An 18,416-nucleotide genomic window follows, 5' to 3' on the forward strand; every position below is an offset into this window, starting at 1 on the left:
CTTTTTCTGAAAGCAAGCAATATAATCATCTCAACTGTAGCTAAACAGTACAAAATGATGAATAAATATAACTCATTACCTTTGTAAAAGTATCAAACACTGGTTTCATCACTGGTTTATCTTTTTATCGAACTACTGATTAACTGCTACATTTAAGCTGTTCTTTAATTTCACGTAATATTATAAATTAATACATATTAGTCATAATTGTATTTAAAATTGCAAATATAATCGTGAAAATGTTGTGGGATTGTTATATAATTTGACAGTAATGACACATCACAGTGAATTGGTGGTTTACTTTTACGCTAGTGACCAAGGCCTATTGACTTCCTTAGAAACGTATGTCTCTTAGTAACGGATCCAAATGTTTCTATGTGTGCTAGTGCTGGATTTTATGTTGCTAGTAATTAACACAATCATATTTTCCTGTAGCAACATTGCTTCTAATGGTTTCGGTTTTGTCTAAGACGAAATTTCGGAAACAAATCAAATTATATTATTTAATATTTTGATTATTATCACACTTCCATTTACAAAAACTATTATTCATAGAACTTGTTTCTATACATAATTATTATTATCTATTCCAGTTTAGTCTTTGGAATATTATGAATTGATGTTTATTGTCAATGTCACTTTCCAACTTATATATTTGCAGTACCTAGGTTGCTGCTTCTGATGGTCATGAATTATAACAATGCTCATAGGAAATGTACGAAATTCGGAGCCACAGCCTCAGAGGACTTTTCCGTAAAATTTCACCGCTTCCCTAAACTGGGAGAGGGAAAAAATATTTTAAGGTAAAGTAGATAAATAAACGAAGGGAAATGAGACGGATCGCCTGATGGTAAGCGATTACCGCTACCCTTAAACCCTCGAAACACCTGACGGGTTGCAGAAGCGTTGCCGGCCTTTAATATGGGAGTATGCTCTTTTCCTGAAGATTTGAAGGTGGTGTTGCTATGGAAATACCTTCGCTGAGACCAAAAAATTGCCTCCGGTAAAAATGGGTCACTTTATGCCCCTGTTGTACAATCTACTATTCACATTATTGGTAAATAGCCTAGGTGGCTGGACGCAAAAATTAAGTTGGCTCGCCGATTGTACGTTATTTAATTATAAGATCATGATTAAAATGACCGAAAAAATTGAGGTGACGACGAAGAACTACTGTTTGTAGGATTAGGTACGTATATTAAAAAGGTACAAAAGGAACCCTTATGGTGCGACTCCGTCAGTCTGTCAGTTTATTTGAGTGTATGATGAGATCACACTTTTTTATGAGATAGGAAGCAAACGAGCAGACAAGTCGCCTGATGGCAAAATATCACCGCCCAGAACCATGAGATATAGAGAAATACTGAAGCTATCGATTTGAAGTCTATGATAGTATGAATAAGGCTAACTCAGTCGCATTGTAAGTGTACTAGATCGTCTATACGAGTATACATACATTCATAATACATATATATACAGGGTGGTCCAGTACTTAATATTATAATTGGGAAAGTGTGTGTGTGTGTGTGTGTGTGTGTGTGTGTGTGTGTGTGTGTGTGTGTGTGTGTGTCTGTTTGTATGTCCGTCTTTCAAGGCAAAACAGAGCCACGAATTTACCTGACTTTTTTAAGTGGAGATAGATGAATGGATGGAGATTGACAGGCTATTTTTTCTTTTTCTAACCCCACACTTCCCTAAAGTGGTCGGTAGAAGTTTGTAAGGACCATTCCGCAATTTTCGAATTTGACGCGAGTGAAGCCGCGGGCAAAAGCTAATAGTTAAATATATAAATGCAAGAGTTCTCCTGACTGACTTAATTATCAATGCAAAGCCGAAACTACAAGGGCTAGGTTGCATTAACATTTATGTGATTTATGAAACGTGCGAGAGGTAAGAATAAGAAGCGAGTTTAGAAAAATCAATTAGTACTAGTATATGATTACGTAGGTCCACTTTTATCACTGTACTTGTATACTGTACGTAGGTCCACTTTTATCACTGCACTATTAGGCACTGAGCTACAGGGGGTCAAAGTGGGTCGAAACGGTTCGTGTAAATAGTGCACGGCATGCTCGCGGCCTCTTGCTGGAACTTGGCCTGCGCACTACCGTGCGTTTAGATCCATAATAAGGCGATTAATAAGCGATTGAAAGTATGTATGTGGAATATTGCTGAATTGCGGATCGAGTTTTACTTTAAGTGACTGGACGCCAAAATAAAATTTCACATTATTTGATCATGACCGAAATAATTGAAGTGACGACGAAAAAAATACCAATTCGGGTTCTGTAAAGTAAAGGTATGGTGCGCCTCCGTCAGTCTGTCTGTCTGTCAATTTATCTGCCTGTCTGTCACAAATCCAACTTTTTATTAGATAGGAGGCAAACGAGCCAGACAAGTCTCCCGATGGGAAAATACACAGCCGAAACTATACAGAGACTAAGGTTGCATTGATTAATAAGGGCCATAAGGGGTTGAAAGTTTCTATTCGGATCAAGTTTTATATTAAGTGAAACTTCATGAAAATATTAGAGTAAGAAGGATTATCAAATTCAGCATTCTAGAAAATCTTACCTGGAATGGAGTGAAAGCTTGTATGAGCAACTAGCTTTATTCGAATCTAGAAATTTGAAAACTTTTAAAATGGGAATGAATGATATATTTCAAACGAAACTTGCAACATCGTCAAAAGGTAGTTCAGACAAGAACATGAAATGTGGGTTCAAAATTCCACCACGTTGGGAGTCAAAAGTTGGATAGAAGTGGAAAATTTGTATGGACATGGGCATTAAGGTTTTTAAGCTAGGAACTTCAAAAGTTTAGTAAAATATAAGAACAGTGTTTTTAAAATTCATCTGCTAAAGAGTTTACAAATGGGATGAATGATAATTATAAGCCTAATGTTGAATGATAATTATAAGCCTAAACTCTGTTAACACTAAATAATGTTGCATTAATCCCAATCCCAATAGAGCCTGCCAAGACCATTTTAGAGAAAAGGTCGTGGTAAGTAGTAAGTAAGTCATTTAGTAGAAGTACGGCACTTGGCGTCCACAAGGTTGTATAGATGAACTAACATGTTGCTGGTGAATATTATGGCGACGAAATTATGCCTGTGCAAAGAACCACTATTAGCATAAGGTGGTAATAACCATAGATGATATGCCTAAATGACCTGACGCCTAATAGCGTAATACGTAGAATTTACGCCTATAGGCGCTAGAAGTGATATGCTCTTAATAATTGTAATGAGTAACATTTTAATCTATGGTAACATATTAACTGAAAGTTTCTACGGAAAATATCGTAGCGCCTGAAATAAATGTCTCGGGCAATTGACACAAGATTTGTGAATTTAATTTTCTCGAGCGTTTATTTAAATGTAAATTTTGTAACCCAGCTCATTAGAATTTTATAGAATTTTAATGACCTATGCAGCTGTGACCCGAATGGCCGAGAGGATACAGGCATAGGCCGCGATTGCAGAGTACGTTGCATCGCTGGTTCCATTCCAGCCTCGGAACTGTAAGCCACTGACCACTGGGGGCCTTGGTAATTTTTTGTCTTCCATAATATGTAATTTATTTCAATTTTAATTTTATATAATTATATCATGTGAATTTAGGTGCGGTAGCGATAGAGAAATTTAGTGGTAAAACTGATAGGGAGTATTATGATTTTTCTTGAAGTACTTAGTAAGTACGAGTACGTAAGCCTAGTCGTATTAAAGCTAAGGTGTGTCTGATAGGGAGCATGACACCCCATTTGGACTGGCCATGATGTTACGTAGAGCGAACTGCCCTAACCCCTCGATCCCAGGCTCTAAGATCATACATAGGATATACATAGGATCATATTTATATATATATCATATAATGGGAAAGTGTGTGTCTGTTAGTTTGTCCGTCTTTCACGGCAAAACGGAGCGACGAATTGACGTGATTTTTTAAGTGGAGATAGTTGAAGGGATGGAGAGTGACATAGGCTACTGTTTGTCTCTTTCTAACGCGAGCGAAGCCGCAGGCAAATGCTAGTAGGATGTAAGTAGGTATCTAAAGACACATCTATAAGTACCACGTACCTAATATTTGAATTTTCCCAATTAACCTGCAGGGCAATTAAATCATGATCGCGCAATAAATGATAAAACATCGGGCCGTCCCTATCAAATAGGGACGGCCTGATGTTTTCTCATTTACCATAATTGTCTGGCTGATATTTCGAAGCCTACTTTGTAAACCTTTAATGAAGTATTTTAATCCTACACAGGTGGAATTTCCGGTAGCTCTTCAGACCCAGCCAGTCTACAGGATGTATCAGAAGCACTGCTAGTTGCTGGTGCTGAACGTAGATAATGGTCTAATAAGTAGGTATGTTTTAATTGTACACCACAATTTAGTAGAAAATGTTGTATTGTAATAGAAGCGATCACTATAGTTCATCAAATGATCGTCGCTAATTTTATTTATCGATATAAGTAGGAAGTTCCCTACCTGTCAAGCTCAAGATAATGTGCCACACAAATACCTTATTTTTTAACCGCCGCCTCAAATCTCTCAAAAGAAGGTGGTTCTCTATTCGTCTGTATTTTTTATATTTTTTTAATGTTTGTTCCTCGATATCTCCGTCGTTACTGGACCGATGTTGAAAATTTTTTTTTATTGAATGTATATGCATACAGATTGGTCCCATTTTTCTCAGAACCCAGTTCTGATGATGGGATCCTGGAAAAATCGAGGGAACTCCTCAAATCTGAAAGGCATACATATGACGATTTTTGTGTTTTTAAAGGAACAGCATGCATTTACGTACGGAACAGTGACATTTGGTGCAGTGGAACTGCTGATGATGGTCAGAACGGAACTCCTCAAATCTGAACGGCACGCTTATAGTGACTTTGGTATTTTTATAAGAACAGCATGCACTTACGTCCAGAAGAGTGATATTTGGTGCAGTGGAACTGCTGATGATGGTCAGAACCAAACTCCTCAAATCTGAACGGCACACTTATAGTGACTTTGGTATTCTTATAAGAACAGCATGCACTTTCGTCCAGAACAGTGATTTTTGGTGCACCGGAACTGCTGATGATGGTCAGAACCGAACTCTTCAAATCTGAACGGCACTGTCATAGTGACTTTGGTATTCTTATAAGAACAGCATGCACGTACGTCCAGAACAGTGATATTTGCTGCAGTGGAACTGCTGATGATGGTTTTTTTTTATACTACGTCGGTGGCAAACAAGCATACGGCCCGCCTGATGTAAAGCGGTCACCATAACCTATGGACGCCTGCAACTCAAACAGTGTCACATGCGCGTTTCCACCCCATTAGAAACTTGTACATTCCCTTTTGCTGCGTTAAGTACACAGCAAAAAGGAGTGTACAAGTTCCAAGGAGGGTTCGGGTTGCCGACGACTCAAAGGACAATAGACGGAACAAGTTAGTTCCGTAAGTCCTCCCGTCATCAGCACACCGCACCCTCGTTGAGCTCTGGCAGCCTTACTCACCGGCAGGAACACAACACTATGAGTAGGGTCTAGTGCTATTTGGCTGCGGTCTTCTGTAACCGAACTCCTCAAATATGAACGGCACACTCATAATGACTTTGGTATTTTTGTAAGAGAAGCAGTATTTAAGTTCAGAACAGTGACATTTATTTAATTATGTTTGTTAAGTATTGAGTTTTCAAGTCAAATTTTGTCAAGATTTGATTTCTTATAATCGGATTCATGAGGAATTGAGGAAACTCCTCAAACCTTAACGTTATACGTATATTCATTTGTGTTGCCATCAAATAATTAAAGCATTAAAAGCAGTTTTAAAAAATACCTACACATTTCTACATAATCCAACATTCGCAAGTAGCTTTCACCAGAAACCCAAAGGCGGCGGTTTTTTTTCTTAAAAATTATTTACAAAGCAATTATTACAAGATCCCACACGAATAGCTTTTAGATTTTTTAGACTCTAAGTATACGGAGCTATTGGGTTGGCACAAAAGTAATGAGACACTTGGTTTACGTTTTATATTTTTTATTTATCTCTTTTCTTAGATTAGGTTTTTTACAATATGAGTATAAAAGTAAAATAAAATAAAACACTTACAAAACAATATAAAACATATAAACACATTATAAAAAACCTAACCTAGGGTGCCGCCAGCAGCGGGGCAGGGCCCAAGCTGCCGGTGGTTAGGGCTGCAGAGAGAGGAACCGTCGGACTATCCGCGCCGTGTCCAAGATCACCGCCTTCTGCATCTGACCCTTGATCCAACCACCTAGCGAGAGTCTCTCGAGATGTTGGTCGAGACTCTTCGCTATGAGACCGTTCGCTGAAACGACTATCGGGACAATGATCGTCGAATCAACATCCCACATGGCGGTCATCTCGTAAGCCAAGTCTAGGTACTTACTGGACTTGTCCTTCTCGGCTTTCACGAGATTCTCATCATGGGTGATGGTGATGTCGACGAGCACGGTCCGGCGTTGCGATCGATCTATTATGACAATGTCAGGCTTATTGGCTACAATAGTCCTGTCAGTGATAATAGATCGATCCCAATAGAGCGTGGCACGACCATTTTCGAGAACTGGCGCAGGTATGTACTTGTAGTACGGTACTTCGCGGTCCACAAGACCGTATTGAAGAGCAAGCTGCTGGTGAATATTTTTTATTATTATTACAATATAAAAAGCTTAGTCGATGATGTAATCACCATTAGCATCTATGACTTCTTGCCTACGATCCGGCAAAGTTTGGATGCCTTTCGCCCAGAACTCTGATGGCTGTGCCTCGAAAAAGTTGTTACATCATGGAAATCATTGAATTGTTTACCCCGCAAATGTCGTTTCAGGGCTCTAAACAAATGAAAGTCTGATGGTGCGATGTCTGATGGAGAATAAGGTGGGTGGGGTATCGTCTCCCAGCCCAAGTTCTGCAGCTGTTGGTGAACGGTAGATGCGACATGAGGTCGAGCGTTATCATGTAGTAAAATTACAGTGGCTCGTCTTCGTCGTTTTTTCTTGATAGCAGGAGATAGTTCGGTGAGCTGTGTTGAATATTTGTTAGCGTTTACAGTTTCATTGTGTAATAGTTCATGAAACAGCATGCTTTGCGAGTCCCAGAAACAACAAAGCAAAACTTTTAAGTGGTTCTTTTGACTCAGCTTCGGTTGAATTGGTGGCGTTTCTTCTCGAGGCAGCCAAAAAGCACGACGTGTAGTATCGTTCTCATAATAAATCCATGATTCATCTCCCGTAACCAGATCAGTCAAAAACTCTTTACGTCGGGGTCGTAGCAAAAGTGATTGACAGATGGCGACACGGACTGCACGACTGGCGTCGGTAAGGATGTGCGGTACCCATCGAGCCAAAACCTTTCGATACCCAAGCTCATGCAGATGGTATTCCACAGCGTGGTAACTGCAGTTAAGTGCTTCCGCTAATTCACGAGTAGTAGCATCAGGATTCGACTGTAGTTCGCGGCTTAAATCGTCATCATTGAATGCAGGTGGTCGTCCTGAGCGTGACTGACTTTCAAGGCTCCTGTCTCCTGATTTAAAACGGTCAAACCATCTGGACACCGTGGCATGGCTTGTACTTCCAGCGCCCAATGCAGTGTTGATATTGTCAACCGCAGCCCGCGCACTGTGGCCTAACAAGTACTCGTATAAGTAAAGTGTTCGAACTTGTCGCTCGTCCATTTTATTTCAATCTAACTAAACCAATCACGATGGCGGCATTATATACCCTCACATTAGAAGTACCTAGAATGTTCTAGAACATACTAGAATATTATCGAAAACAATTAACTTAAGAAAGGAAATGTATAAAGTTTTGTAGAGTGTGTCATTACTTTTGTGCCAACCCAATACTTCTATCCCTTTATCGAGCCGGCTCATAATACATTCAAGTCCATATATAATGAAGGTTGTCTGGAAGAGATCGCTCTTAAGCGATAAGATCGCCTGTTGTTACCTCTGTTTAATATGTTATTATTACTTGTATTTGTATAGGTACTATATATTATTTGTATAGGTACTATAACGTCTATAACTTTGATCATAATATGTAATAGTTATAATTTGTTTCAGAAGAACGGCCGGTAGAAGTTTATAGCCGAGTTTAAAATCGATAACAGACTCAATTTTTTAAAGAATAAAGAGGCAGGCAGAGTACCTTCAGACAGTTGTAATGATATAGAACAAGAAGCGAGGACGATGACGCAGTGATATCAAATAATATGAAAAAGTTTTTTGACGGCGCGTCATGTGCTCAGAACGTAAAAACGTCTATGGATAGAAAATTAATGATGATGGGCAAACTGTGAAGTACCTTCAGATAGTAGTAATGATATAGAACAAGAAGCGAGGAGGATGACGAAGTGATATAAAACAATATGAAAAGTTTTTTCACGACGCGGCATGTGCTCCAAACGTAAACATCTATAAATAAATACTTATTAATGATGATGGGCAGACTGAGGTACCTTCAGATAGGAGTAATGATATAGAACAAGAAGCGAGAACGATAACGCAGAGCTATCAAATAATACAAAAAGTTTTTTGTCGACGCGCCACGTGCTCAGAACGTAAACGTCTATGAATAGAACATCATTGATGATGCTTAGACGCCTTAGACTGAGGTACCTTCATATAGTAGTAATGATATAGAACAAGAAGCGAGGACGATGACGCAGTGATATCAAATAATATAAAAAGTTTTTTTGACGACGCGTCATTTGTGCTCAGAACGTAAAGATGTATGAATAGGACGTTACTGCTGCAAATGCATGCTGAGCAATCTAAGGTACTTTCATATAGTAGTAATAGTATAGAAGCCGTTTCTGGGGCACATGTGTACCTACCTACGTATCTATATAACTCAATTTCTATTGAGTGATTCTGTTATTATACCTTATCAACACTGGAAATTTCAAATGTCGTAGTACGTAACTTTTCAAGAGACCCAATTCATATCTTGGAATCTGCTTACCTATCCTATTAAGACGAATCTTAAAATAATAGTTTCCAAATAAGTTTGTCTATGTTAACATATTAACTAAATATGAATAGTTGCTTGAGTCTATTTTCTCACGCATTTTCCAACGCCCCTTACGCCAAAAATGTTTTAGCTAATCGGTAGGTAAAGATGCCGTCAGAATAAAATCATTATTCTGTTGTTTATACTTGGTACTAACAGTACCTTTAATTGAAAGTAGCATCTCTTTTTGGTGCCAGCAACAACAGTTACAATAAAGGCATTTGAAAATTACTGAGACATATACGAAATCTATAAGTACCTACCTAATATGAACTATTTTATCTAAACCTTAGGAAGTTAATGACAAGGTATTTTCAGCTCATAACTTCATTATAAAACGGGTCTTTATAATGTACTTATATGTAGATTTCGTATATGTCTCAGTAATTTTCAAATGCCTTTATTGTAACTGTTGTTGCTGGCACCAAAAAGACATGCTACTTTCAATTAAAGGTTTCAATAGATCATGTCTAGGCTATATTATATTATAGGCTGATAGAGATTTTTTCTGATTTCTATGCAGTATTTAATGTACTTACGACAAAATGTCCCTTACGACAACATTTGAAATTTTCAGTGTAATATGACCATGGTCGTGGGTACTTAACAACTTTTTTCTACTCCCGTGTTGTTATTCGTCATTTACAGTGTCGTGCATAGATCGTTAAAACCCTACATAAAAGATGCCCGCCCCCACCCGGCGCCCCGCGCACCCACGCATACGATATGTTCTTAAGAGGATACGGTAGCGAAAATGCTAAAATGGAAAGGAGCCCCCTTTTCAACTTGGGAATTTTAGTTAAATATACAAGTGTTATTAACTAGATTTATCGAAAAAAAATTGTCCATTAAGAACAACTCAGTCAAAAGATATTTCAAAAAAATCTTTAAAATCGAGGTTCCGCTCTCGACTCTTTCCTCCTTCAAAACTTAATTAATCGGAACGAAATTTGAGAATCTGAATAACAATGAAATAATCTATGTCGGACCGTTTCGCTTTTTTTGGTTAATTGTTACCAATCTTGAGTATCACACCTTTTTTTGCGCCACAATGAAAAAAGCAGAATATCAAAAAAATCAAAACGGTCCGACACAGATAAAAATAATAACAATCTGTGTTGAAAAAATCATTGCTCTATCTTCAAAAACCAGTAGGCCTAGCACATGATGGCCGCGGGAGTATGTCGCCGCGAGATAGATGACACGTCTTTGTCTAATTGTATTAATGACATAAGGACAGGTAGTCTATCTCGCGGCGACATACTCCCGCGGCCATCATGTGCTAGGCCTGCAGGGAGGAAATAGTCGAGAGCGTTTGTATGGAAAATTGACCCCTACCGTATCGTCTTAATAGCTTGGTCAACGAGTAGATGGAATGGCCGAAACCAGAAAGTTTCACTACGGGATGTTATTAGGGATAGCCAGGAGACATACATACTAAAAGTCCTCGGACTGGACGTGAGCTCGAAGAGGGGGGGATGAAAAAGGTCCCATTTTATTGGTTTTTTGCTCATATTTCAAAAACTATGCGTCATACGAAATTTTGGTTTAGGTACTACACTTTGAAAGTTTATAAAATTCTCTTTAACTTTGATCTAGAAACTTTTTTTCTATTCTTAACCATTGTCTAGGTATGAGCTCCTAAAAACTGTTAATTTTTTTTTAAATCGTCCCCCCCCCCCCCACTTTTTGTTTCATAGATTGCTCCATATCTTGAAAAATATTTATCTTAGACAAAAGTTTTCTTAAAAAATCTTGTAGATCAGTCAAATACCTTTCATAATAATTATGTGTACATATGCTTCTGTGTCATGTACCGTTGAATAATTATACGACTTTAAAACGAAATGAAACAACAAATGTATGTGATAAACGTGTAAAATATGTATTTCATGAACATGATTGTATTACGATGCTGTATAAATGCATTCACACAATAGGTAACAATACAATTAGCTGTACATAAAGGCCTTCTCACACCCACATCTATCAGTACTACAATCTCTGGTGCACCGGCAAAATATTAACTTCAGTATTTCTTCCGGAGCAGCTGGTACTTTGGTTTGCACAGGAATCAGTAAGTTGCTTTCGTTCCGTGCCCATCCCCATTCATCATCCTCCTTGCGTTAGATATCCCGGCATTTGCCACGGCTCATGGGAGCCTGGGGTCCACTTTGACAACTAATCCCAAGATTTGGCGTAGGCACTAGTTTTACGAAAGCGACTGCCATTTGACTTTCCAACCCGAAGGGTAACTAGGACTTATTGGTATTAGTCCGGCTTCCTCACGACGTTTTCCTTCACCGAAAAGCGACTGGCAAATATCAAATGACATTTCGCATATAAGTTCCGAATAAAGTCATTGGCACGAGTCGGGTTCGAACCCGCGACCTCCGGATCGAAAGTCAACGACACCGCCAGGATAGAGGAAGACACTGATGATAACGGCGGGGAGGATATTGTCTAAGATACATTTGTCACATCTGATCCAGACGACGTGGAAGAAACAGTTTCAATTTGTTTAATTTATTTGGGACAACAAACACAGTAACACACAAGGTTATAATAGAGAATTGCAGTGTTTGTCAACAGTAGTAAGGTGTGAGACCAACAACATTTCAAACAAACAAAGAAGACCGATTAATACCGTCCCGCCCAAAGAGGCAGCGAGTAAATTAAAACACGTGTAAGTTATATCGATACCTCCTAAGGATACTGAGGCAAGTGCAAAATCATGATTTTACAGGAGAGCCGTTCAAGGGTACAAAGTAACATTTTAACTAACATATTTGTTCACGTAATAACATAAAAATTCGGATTTGTTTTAACGAAATCAATGAGGTTATTTCTGCTTTCATGAGGATTTCAAATTTATAACAGTTTATGATATAGAGTACTTGATCCAGTATACGAGTATTTAGCGCACTTGGTCCAGTATTCGTCAAGTAAAAACCTTTTTTAGGGTTCCGGTGTCAACTAGGAACCCTTATAGTTTCGCCATGTCTGTCTGTCCGTCCGTCCGTCCGTCCGTCCGTCCGTCCGTCCGTCCGCGGATAATCTCAGTAACCGTTAGCACTAGAAAGCTGAAATTTGGTACCAATATGTATATCAATCACGCCAACAAAGTGCAAAAATAAAAAATGGAAAAAAATGTTTTATTAGTGTACCCCCCCTACATGTAAAGTGGGGGCTGATATTTTTTTTCATTCCAACCCCAACATGTGGCATATTGTTGGATAGGTATTTAAAAATGAATAAGAGTTTAATCAGATCGTTTTTTGATAATATTGATATTTTCGGAAATTATCGCTCCTAAAGGAAAAAAAGTGCGCCCCCCCCCCTCTAACTTTTGAACCATATGTTTAATAAAAAATATGAAAAAAATCACAAAAGTAGAACTTTAAAGATGACTTTCTAGGAAAATTGTTTTGAACTTGATGGGTTCAGTAGTTTTTGAGAAAAATATGGAAAACTACGGAACCCTATACTGAGCGTGGCCCGACACGCTCTTGGCCCGTTTTTTACGTTAAAATTTGATTTAAAGTAGAATAGTAGTGTAAAACTTTTAAGAGTTAGGACATAATTGTAACTTAAGCTGTTATTTTCAGTTCTTACCTCCGAAACTATATGTTAGTTAGTTGTATCAGTATTCCACACTTTTTTTACCTCCCTCGCTAATATACCAGTGACTTTTTTCTGAACTTATGTGCGAAATGTCATTTGATATTTGCCAGTCGCTTTTCGATGAAGGAAAACATCGTGAAGAAACCGGACTAATTCCAATAAGTCCTAGTTAGGGTTGGAAAGTCAGATGGCAGTCGCTTTCGTAAAACTAGTGCCTACGCCAAATCTTGGGATTAGTTGTCAAAGTGGACCCCAGGCTCCCATGAGCCGTGGCAAATGCCGGGATATCTAACGCAAGGAGGATGATGAATGGGGATGGGCACGGAACGAAAGCAACTTACTGATTCCTGTGCAAACCAAAGTACCAGCTGCTCCGGAAGAAATACTGAAGTTAATATTTTGCCGGTGCACCAGAGATTGTAGTAGTGGTAGATGTGGGTGTGAGAAGGCCTTTATGTACAGCTAAGGTTAATTCTCAAAAAAGTGGCACCGGCAGGGTAAAGTTAATAGAAAAAAATGAAAATGGTTTTTCATACCTTTTTGGATTTAAATATGTTTTTGAGTGCATCAATGATACGGAATTTGCGGAAGGGAACGAAATAGTCGTAAAAACGTAGAACTTATGGCGAGTTGAAATTTTAAACATACAGGAGAAAGTGAATAGACAGGGTAGCAGGGAAAACGTGGCAGGATAAAGAGAGTTTGAATGAAAAAAACCAGTTTACCACTAATAATTCAACATATATCGACTATTATGATTTTGTTAGGATTCAAATATATATAAATACTTTCTTTAAGTAGAAACAAAAACAAAAAAAAAAATATTTTTAAACAATAATCCATTATTTTTTATTCAAAACAGTTGAAGTATAGTAAGTGATATCTGATTATTGTTTTCTGTCACGATGCCTGCACGTATCAAATGTTTCTTTTTGACCCAGTGGTTGACTGGTAGAGAATGCCTTAAGGCATTATGTCCTCCATTTGTACTTATTTTTTATGTGCAATAACGAATAAATAAATAAGTACCTATAATCACAGTCTTGTAAAACAACAAAGCACATATCATGATTCACAATATGAGTTGTGCTTGTGCATGTAATGCCTGCAATGGCTGCCCCAGTGGAGGAGTCGGTTCATCTCCTTGATGTCCCCTTGGTAACAGATGTCGAGATAATGAGGTCAGCATTTAAAATGAGGGCCACTCTAGGGCCGGACGGTGTGCCTTGGCTCTTTAAACATCTTAGATGTAGATTACGTGGCCACATTGACAACTGCCTCCGTGAGGGTATCAATTTTCGTTGGAAGGTGGGCAGACTGTGCCTTTCGAAAAAAGGGTAGTCCAGCTGACTGTCCCTTAGGATACCGTACCATTGCCCTCCTAGATGAAACTGGCACGATGTTTGAGCGCATCATCGTAAGTCTCATCTACTGCTGTGCACGCATATTGGAAGACACGTGCCCAAACATCAGAGATCGGATTCTGGGAGGAGCGGTAGACGCAATTGATGCGCTGCATAAATACAGCGGTCTGGTAGCAGAGAAAAGGCAGGGAGCCATCGCAGTATCTCTTGACATTGCCAATTACTTCGGCTCTCTTCCTTATGTGGTAATAAAAAAGGCGCATTGCTTCCACGATGCGCCTTTCTATTTGAAGATCATCATTCACTTTGCACATAGAGTAGTGCTCAATGAATCAGGAGGAAGATACCTAGAAAGACGAATGGAGTGTGGTGCTCCAACCGGCTGCGCCATGTAAACGTATAGGGACAGGTCAATGAGACTACGTGCTCAATTCAAGACTAACTTCCTTATTCTTCTTCTTATCCACATGCATATGATCATAATAATCATAACCTACCCACAGTTTTCCACAGGGGTCGGTACTGGGCGTCTGCTCTGGAGCATTGGCTTTGACTTGGCTATCAGAATAGTCCAACTTTTCCGCATGATCACCATTTGTTATGCCGATGACACAATAATAGGCGTGAGGGGAAGAAAGTACCAGTATAATAAGGAGAGCCACAGTGGCAACTGAGCTCACAGTTGGGCGCATTAATTTGTTTGGGCTTGCGGTGTTACTTGCCACGACGATGACGTGACCGATGACGTGGTTTTCGAGGGTAAGGTTGGCTTCTGCCCGAAGAAAGTGATCGCTGCCGACCTAGCCAAAATGACAATCGTTGACGCTATACGCCGATCGAAACGCAATCTGGTTCTGACGTGCCTATATGCAAGAGCGATAGGGATGTTGCCTGTTGGCGGTGAGGCGGTCCCGTTTGCGCCCCAAATTAAATACTTGGACTTAAATTTAAACCAAAATTGGGACTCCGAGGAACATTTAATCAAATTGGTTCCTAGCCTCGTCGGGGCTGCTTCGGCGCTGGGCAGAATATTGCCCAATATCGAAGGACCCAATGCCCCATATCGGCGCTTATATGCGAACGTCATCCGCAGCGTGTATACAAAATTTCAGCTCAGTCGGTTGAAAATTTCTGCTTCAAATTGGGTTGCAAGATTTGACCTCAACATACATACAAATGTACATACATACATACATTGCAAGTTAGTAAAAACCATGTCAAAATAGCTTTTTTTTACTTGTGTTTCTTTATCCTGTCAACAGTCACTTTACCCTGCAGAGTGATGGCAGGATAAAGTTACACAGGGTGTAGTGAAAATCCGATTAACTAGATATTATCTCCGAAACTGTTGATAATACAACTGTCATAACTATAATATAAATAGTTATACTTCAATACAACATTAAAATGTTATTAGTAAAAAAACTGCCGTATTAATATTTTAAAATAATCGTGCCAGAATAAAGTGGACATACCTGTTACAAACTCCGAACGTCACACTTTGAAAACTTCTAACCACAAGACCGCAGCACCTCACACACAAACCTTTACACCGGCGGCTAGAACCGTACTGGCTACGTGTTTTACGTATATTAGGGTCTTAATAAGACTTTCTGTGTGTGAGTAAGGTGCAATACTGCGACGCACAGGATATGGAGAAAATATCGCTGGACAAACTTTGAACGTGAAAATTTGTGTTCAAAAGTAATCGAAACATCCCGTGCAACGTATATTTAAGAATATAGTAGTCTATTCTCTACAAAAAACGATATTTTATTATCATGCAACTGCAATTCAATAATCTATAGAGCGAAAACTTGAGCAGTGTCGCGTTGTGACAAGGCAGGGTACAGTAGAAAACGGTCTTCTTTAATTTTTTTTTACAAAAGTATTATATTTATTGAAAAAATATGTTTTGGCCTCGATGTGTCACGTTAATGTCTCCTTATGAAAATTTTAATTATATGTCAAAATTATATATTTCGCATACTTTCTATTCAAAAACGTGATGGCAGGGTACGATGCCACTATTTTGAGAATTACCCCTAATTGTATTGTTACCTATTGTGTGAATGCATTTATACAGCATCGTAATACAGCTTTCTTCCCGTGGGTGTCGTAGAAGGCGACTATGGGATATGGGTTAAATTGTGGCGTAGGCGAGAGGCTGGCAACCTGTCACTGCAATGCCAGTTTCGTTTTCTTTTAACCCCTTATTTGCCAAGAGTGGCCCTGAAGCTTTAGTAGTTTCATGTGCTCTGCCTACCCCTTTATGGGATACAGGCGTGATTGTATGTATGTTGTATGTATGTAATACAATCATGTTCATGAAATACACATTTTACACGTTTATCACATACATTTGTTGTTTCATTTCGTTTTAAAGTCGTATAATTATTCAACGGTACATGACACAGAAGCATATGTACACATAATTATTATGAAAGGTATTTGACTGATCTACAAGATTTTTTAAGAAAACTTTTGTCTAAGATAAATATTTTTCAAGTGAAACAAAAAGTGGGGGGGGGGGGGGGCGATTTAAAAAAAAAATAACAGTTTTTAGGAGCTCATACCTAGACAATGGTTAAGAATAGAAAAAAAGTTTCTAGATCAAAGTTATAGAGAATTTTATAAGCTTTCAAAGTGTAGTAAATCAAAATTTCTTATGACGCATAGTTTTTAGGGTTCCGTAGTCAACTAGGAACCCTTATAGTTTCGCCATGTCTGTCTGTCCGTCCGTCTGTCCGTCCGTCCGTCCGTCCGTCCGTCCGTCCGTCCGTCCGTCCGTCCGTCCGTCCGTCCGTCCGTCCGTCCGCGGATAATCTCAGTAACCGTAAGCACTAGAAAGCTGAAATTTGGTACCAATACGTATATCAATCACGCCAACAAAGTGCAAAAATAAAAAATGGAAAAAAAATGTTTTATTAGGGTACCCCCTACATGTAAAGTGGGGGCTGATATTTTGTTTCATTCCAACCCCAACGTGTGATATATTGTTGGATAGGTATTTAAAAATGAATAAGGGTTTACTAAGACCGTTTTTTGATAATATTAATATTTTCGGAAATAATCGCTCCTAAAGGAAAAAAAGTGCGTCCCCCCCCCCTCTAACTTTTGAACCATATGTTTAAAAAATATGAAAAAAATCACAAAAGTAGAACTTTATAAATACTTTCTAGGAAAATTGTTTTGAACTTGATAGGTTCAGTAGTTTTTGAGAAAAATACGAAAAACTACGGAACCCTACACTGAGCGTGGCCCGACACGCTCTTGGCCGGTTTTTGAAATATGAGCAAAAAACCAAAAAATGGGACCTTTTTCATTCCCCTCTTCGAGCTCACGTCCAAAGTCCGAGGACTTTTAGTATGTATGTCTCCTGACTATCCCTAACAACATCCCGTAGTGAAACTTTCTGCTTTTGGCCATTCCACCTAGACCCCCCTTTTGAGCATTCATTGACTGATCTATAAAGCATTGTTAGCAAGCCTTTAATGGATATAGCGTGGGTGCGCGGGGCGCCGGGGGATGCCGGCGGCGCGGGGGAGTGCGAGCGACAGGGTGAGGCAGGAACAGAGGGGAGGCCGACGCGTCAAAATACATGAAACAGTGCGAATTTAACGAAAGTTATTCTAGAAAACTATTAAAAAGTAAGTTCATGGTCGCAGAAAAAGTATTGTATGCAACAGTGTTTAACGGAGTCAAAAATACTCCTGGCGTCCTTATTAACAATTTTTGGCTTCGCCTCAAATTATTACTGACGTCTTTTTTGACCTCACTTAAACCACTTAAACGCCAGTTGCATAAAATACTATTATTGTGGATTTAACCCTGAAATGACGACAAAAGATATGCTTTCTCATAAGTTTCGCTTAATCACCTATTTGTTTTTGTTTTCTATTGAGCATGATGAAGATATGATATTCTTACTTTTATTTATTATGTACTGTATTAAAGTATTTTTCTTACACAAGCCATAAATATTTAGGTACTTACAGTCAAAAGCCAAGTAATAAATTAAGTTTCCGACGCAAAAACTTTTGAATTCCAGTAAAACTCTCTTTGTTGAATCAAAAATGTCTTTGTCAAAAATGCATAAGTAATAGATAGATTTATATATTTAAAAAAAGGTGTGCATTACCCACTTGTTCTTCTTATTGCCTATCTACTGATTTTTTTGGCATTATAATGCGCCGCAATCTTGATGAGTCGTTTTACTGTATAAAGTTATTCTTACTTACGAAACCAAAGCAATGCGAATGAGTAAAACTTAATTAAGTATAATAATTATATACGTAGTAATTTATAATGTATCATAAGTGGCCAAGAGCAAGTAGGGAAATTATTTTTCCCTGTAATTTTTGGACATACCTAAGATGGTT

General features: G+C 38.6%; 1 protein-coding gene and 1 long non-coding RNA gene across 2 annotated transcripts in view; one reads left to right on the plus strand and one right to left on the minus strand.

The window, feature by feature from the left end:
• The window catches only part of LOC125232137 (fatty acid synthase), a 73,960-nt gene that overhangs the window by 40,143 nt on the left and 15,401 nt on the right, over positions 1-18,416 (minus strand). The gene's annotated exons all lie outside the window — the stretch shown is intronic.
• On the plus strand, positions 706-8,686 carry LOC125232139. The gene is made up of 3 exons (XR_007177709.1): positions 706-803; positions 4,270-4,370; positions 8,098-8,686. It is a non-coding gene; the product is annotated as an uncharacterized LOC125232139 (long non-coding RNA).

The sequence above is a fragment of the Leguminivora glycinivorella genome, chromosome 12 (genome assembly GCF_023078275.1).
Source record: "Leguminivora glycinivorella isolate SPB_JAAS2020 chromosome 12, LegGlyc_1.1, whole genome shotgun sequence".
Taxonomy (NCBI): Eukaryota; Metazoa; Arthropoda; class Insecta; order Lepidoptera; family Tortricidae; genus Leguminivora; species Leguminivora glycinivorella.